General features: G+C 30.0%; 1 pseudogene; it reads left to right on the top strand.

Annotated features, from left to right (window-relative positions):
• The first annotated feature begins 1,561 nt into the window (after nt 1–1,561).
• On the top strand, nt 1,562–5,847 carry LOC139816385 (leukotriene A-4 hydrolase-like; annotated as a pseudogene).
• Nucleotides 5,848–6,192: the final 345 nt, after the last annotated feature.

Consider the following 6,192-nt stretch of genomic DNA (forward strand, 5'->3'; position numbering starts at 1 on the left):
GTTACTATAGCGTTTTCAGTTTAGCTACCGTTGGCACTGTAACAACCTACCCGTGTAACAACCAGCCCCAGTCTCCCCTATATTCCGTTTTATAAAACGGAAACTTCGACGAATTATAAATCGTTATGCGGAAATTGGACGCATCTAATACTTTATTGCGGCCTTACATAAGACAATAAATTTACATCTATCAACATATATAATTTTCCAATTAATTTCAAATTGTGTTTACGTATTACGTGCATATATATGAATTGCAGAACTGAGTAATGTGCAGAGCAACGAAAAACAGTAACATATATATTAACCTTTAATTAGTAATTAACTTGTGATGCATTGAATAAAATATTTGACATTTACTTTATTATGTTAAATATTTTATGTCCATTATATGTGTGCGCATATCTTGCGAAGTACAGTGTATATTTTTCTTAGCATTATGATATCACAGGGCTCTTCGCCGGCTATAACTACCCTCCGAGTACGAGATTGGCCCGGTGGTAGTGGCTCTTTACCCAATGGGTTGCAAACTTAACGGGGAAGTTAACTGTATTCGTTGCATGTGAACGAAAAAGAAATCTTTTTTATCGCCTATTCATTCACTTTCTGTCATAAGCGCCCTTACAAAGTTTTCAAGGGAGTTGGAGAGAAGGGCAGATGAGTGCTAATATACTGAGGGATACCATTTTTGTTCAGTTTGTAAAAGACTGGAAGTTAAGAAATAAGGTATTTCATTTGATGTAAATTATAAAAATTTAACAAATTATAAAGTACTTATTTGAAAAAAACGATGAAATATAATTATTCGAAGAAAAGGCAAATTTCAAATTCCTTGAATTTCTTAACTTAAGGGGAGTTGATTAATCATGCAACGGGGTAAAAATTACAAAAATGAACAAATTTACTAAATTATATAATTAAAATCGTATAGATACTCTAGTAAATTTCATAATAACCCTCAGAAGATAAAATCCCATTTATTGATCGAGTTCGATCATTCAAAAAAGAAAACAGTTCCCAATGTTTCCATGCACATATGGAATTTTTCGATTTATATAAAGCTTTGCCAGACAAAGGTATTTTTAAATAATATTTGTTAAAGAAATATTCATGCAGATTTTTACTTTTGTATAAATTAAAAAAAAAATTATCTGATTGTCTCAATCATAAAATTATTCTAAATCGAAAAAAATAAAATAAAGGGAAGGCATATGTCCCTCTTTGCTGCCACTCATGCCATTTACCTATTTAAAATAAAGGAAATATGTATCTAAGTATTAAAAATAGAAAATAAGACGAGCTAAAGAAAATATAATTAAAATAACTCAGTTTCAAAGTATGTGACGGTACACAGTTATATTTACTAAATTCAACTAAGTCGAATTTGTTTGTGTGCGAAAAGTCACAGTCACTTTGACGTTCTAATAAACAGAATATATCGCTAGACATAAGAAGGTGAGAAAAGTTGAAAGCAATACTGTGCCCTTGTGCGGCCAGTTTAGACATACACAGTTCTATTATCGCAAGTCGATGGAAAAGGCTACAACGTTACTCTCCTAAAATGAATGTTCCCAGTTCTGCAAAAGATCCACACTCATTTGCGTTACCAGGTATTTTAATTATTTAATTAGCTACATTATAAGCATAATAAAAGTACTTTAAACTAACGTATTTAGTATTTTCTTAAAGAAAATACAATAAAATAAGAAAGTGCGGAATTCATAGATGTTTGAAATTAAAATTGCTACACATATACTTGATTCTATAGTAATGTACCAATTTTCAAAATTAGATTATCTCACAGTTTTTATTAACTGACAACATTTTGCGCATCTTCTTATAAATATAAATATAAATATAATGTATCTAGCATAAAGGTCCTGAAAACTGTTTGCATTTTACAAATAATATTACAAGCAATTGCTATAATAATTATAATATACATGATTTTTTATCATGTGTGTACTCATTACATTTATATATTATTATTTATTACTTATACTTCTTTATTTTTATCTTCTTAATTATAAGAATTGGCACGTGTAATCCATACTGATTTAGAATTGATAGTGGATTTCGATCAAAGAGTTCTTGAAGGAAAAGCGATTTTGACTATAACAAGGCAACCTTCAATTAATCAGATAGTAATTAAGTAGACATTTTTTTTCATATCAAGTAGAAATTTTGACTGCAATTTATTAATATGTAATATCGAATAATTAGATTTTAGATAACCTCGGACTTGATATAGGACGTGTCACAAACGTGCTTGATAGAACACTTTTAGATCGTCATATTGATGAAACTAATTTTGCCTTTGGAAATGCAATTCGCGTAGATTTGCCATCAATTATTGGCACTGATAACCCTGAGTAAATATAAAATATTTTTAAAGAAATATATTTACTAAAAGTTATTGATGTAAGAATTAATGACACCCACAATACGATATTTTCAGCTGTAAAATTAAAATTGAATATAAAACAACTCCACAGTCAGATGCATTATATTGGCTAACACCTGCCCAAACTGGTGGTCATCCCTTTCTACTGTCTAACAACAAGGTGAATTGGCTAAAAAAGACATTTCTCTACATTAACATAGATTATTTATATAAAAGCTTCTATTTTTTCAACTAATTTACGCTCGATCATGGTTTCCTTGCCAAAACACCCCATCTGTCAAATTTACGTACTCTGCTACGGTAAGAATTTAAACACAGGTGGTATTAGCATGCTTCCAACATTTATTTGTTTACATAAAATTAATGACATTTGATTAATTACTACTGACATTATTGATAAAAGTAATATTGACAAAGAAATGGAATGTATTAGTAAAAAAGAAATTAAACGATTTTTAAAATAAATGCCTATATTTTCTTACAAACTGCTTCAGTTAAACTAAAATAAAATATGTATTTAATTTTTATATACGTATATTTCATTTTTTAGATTCGGGTACGAAAACCTTATACAGTTCTAATGTCCGCCCTTTCGCAAGGTATACACGAAGGTCCAGAACTAGATGTACATGTATTTCGTCAAGAGAAAAAGGTACCATCTTATGCGGTGGTTATTGCTGTGGGTTCATTACGGACAAAAAAATTTAATAAAAGAATAAGTATATTTGCCGAAGAGAACACTTTTCAGTTTCAGTCTACTCATGTCAATAGATTTCGTCACACTGCGATTGAAGAAATGTTGCTGCATGCCCAACGTTTATGTGGACCCTATACGTGGGGTAAAATATTGACTAGATTTTTTAGTTTTTGTGCATTGTCGCACCGCAAGCCCAAGTGTGTTAATTTTAGTTGATGCTGTTCATACACATTTCCTGCCGTTTTAAATCATGCCATTTAACACAATTGAACATATTAACTTTTAATTTTATACGATTATACGTGTTCAGTGACGTAATTCAACACATAAAGAACCGTGTTAAAAGAGCTTCAGTCAAATGTGTCATTTTTAGGGCCAGTTTTACCAACGTCGATTAACTCTTTTTAAGGGGGACAGTTAGAAAGCGATGAAGAGTGAGTCTAATCGAAGGTTACAAAAGATTAAACGTTTCTGTGTAAAAATAACGCACTTGGATTTGCAGTGCAATCTTTCTGTTGTTTTTTTTTTGTTATTTATACGTTTAAAATAATATTTCTATATAGATAAATACGTTATATGCGTGCTTCCACCAAGTATCGCCCATTTCGAAATAGAATGTCTATGCGTGACATTTATTTCGCCGACTCTACTTGGCGGAGATTGTTCTTACGTCATTTATTCGCTAGCTCGGAACATCTCACAGAGCTGGGCAGGAAATTTTGTTACGTGTGAGAATTATCAGCATTTATAGTTAAATAAGAGTTTCAGCATTTTTATTTCCAGAAAAATTAGACGCAACGTTTTGTATCATGATGGCATAAATGCTTTTCTTCAAGGGGAAGGATTAAAGAATTTTTATAGTTTGGTAAAATATTTACTTTGACTAACAATAAGTAAAGAAATAAAGTAATAAATAATGTCACCAATTGATAATATTTTACATTGTATGCACTACAAACGTGTACACCCAATTTCTGAATTCTTACCAGATTATTTTTTCATATTGTATTGTGTAAATTGTATTGTAGGTCCGAGAACCCGCAAATGTCGCTTTGCTAAGATGCTTATTACCCAATTTTCAATTCACCTCAGAGTTACCACATGTAATCACTAAATATGTGCCTTACGAGATGGGATATTTTTTCTTATGTCATCTGGAGAATATATTAGGAGGACCCACAGTATTCGAACCATTTTTTATTTCGTATTTTCGTAAATTTGCATACGAAAGTATAAACACTAAGGATTGGAAGGACTATTTGTATAAATATTTTTCTAACAAAAAGGAGGTAACATCTTTTTTATACATACAAACTACAGTTTTATCAGTATCTAATATGTTTATATAATGACTTTTTTGTTGATTTCAGAAGTTAGATAGAGTTAATTGGGACTTCTGGTTTGGTGACACTTTTCCTCACCCTAATTTCCTCACCACCTCGCCTTATTTGACCGACCAAATGTCTTCCTTGTGGGAAAATAAAAGTTTCGGCATATAGTTACAAAATGGATCGATTGGGATAATCGTGTTTATGATGTACATACCTTTTCCTGCAGTGACAGCAGACAATATGAACCTCTGTAACGTTCAGAAAATAATATTATTAAACTACTTAAATCTATATTATAGGTTTATGACCATAGAAAAACTGGATTGTATTTACTATCAATTCTTCCGCTTTAACATGAGTGGAAAAATGCGGTAAATATGCATATTCTCATTTAAATTGATTCGCAATTGCTTAATGTAAAGTGCATCTTGTATTTCACAGATTTCTTTGGCTGCTATTGTGCATTAAAATTCGATGGGCTGACAAAGTTGCACAAGCTTTGAACTTTGCTACCGAACATTGTTCGCCAAATTATGCATGTCCTATATTTCAACATTTGTGCGAATGGGAAGAAATGCGTATAAAAGCGATTGAAACATATAATCGCATTAAAGGAAAGATGTTGAATGAAACCCGGAAAAAAATAAAACAAATTCTACAAACTTAACAATTAGCCTGATTTTATTTTTAATGGGTAAGTCATTTAGTAACTGCAATATATAATTCTTTTATTATATGAAAAAAACTCTTAAAAAATGTAGAAATATTTATGAAACTAATTTGGTAGAGACAAATTTCTATATCTCGCGTTTATTTCAGTTTCTGAGTTGCAGAGCCAACGAGATAGGAAATAACTAGATTTCACGATGATGCCTAATGATAATTTCCATCGAATCATCGAATAACATTTGAATTTGTAAAAGAAAATATATCTCTTATATACAGAATATTATATATAATTAATGTATACAGAAACAACATGTAATTATCGTAGTACCTAGAGTAATTTATTGTGTTAAACATAAATGTATCAGCATAAATCTTTAAACTTCATTTTTCTTACAATAGACTACGTATTACTTCAACTAACATGTCAGATTTTGACAAAGAGATCGAATCCTAGATAAACGTAAATAAATTCTTGATACTATCTGCTTGAATCGCGTATGCATACCTCGCATTTTCTCCATTCGATGAATAATATTTATTATATAGGATAAAAATACTAAAAATAGTTATTACCTCATAATCTCAATTTCAGAAAAAGTTTTGTGTATATGTTGTTGACATCAATTTTTTATTTATAATATTTATAACTAAAAATTAATTTAGTTAGGAAATTAATTTTTCTTTTCTAATGCTTAAAAGACAGCTGTAACATGACAGCTGTAACATGTATTCGTCGATTTTTTTGATAATCCTGTTAAAAATTGATGTTTGTTGGATTTTAATTCTTGCTAATAAAATATCTTCGAAATTATTCGATTTGTAGCGGATTTGTGCGCTAGAATTGAGTATATTGTAATATGAAAGTAGATAAAAAAATAACTTTCTTCTCAACCATAAAATTACATTTAATACACTAAAAAAACATAGAGAGTAAATAAAAATCTTAATTTGAAACAACGCTAAAAAGTAATATATAATGTCTTTGCGTACACGAATGATGAAGGAGTATGTATACATCATAGGAATTATATATTAATGTGTATGTGGAAAGCCATGGCATAGTAACCAATATATATTTTGTACACATATAA

This window comes from Temnothorax longispinosus, chromosome 7 (genome assembly GCF_030848805.1).
Source record: "Temnothorax longispinosus isolate EJ_2023e chromosome 7, Tlon_JGU_v1, whole genome shotgun sequence".
NCBI lineage: Eukaryota > Metazoa > Arthropoda > Insecta > Hymenoptera > Formicidae > Temnothorax > Temnothorax longispinosus.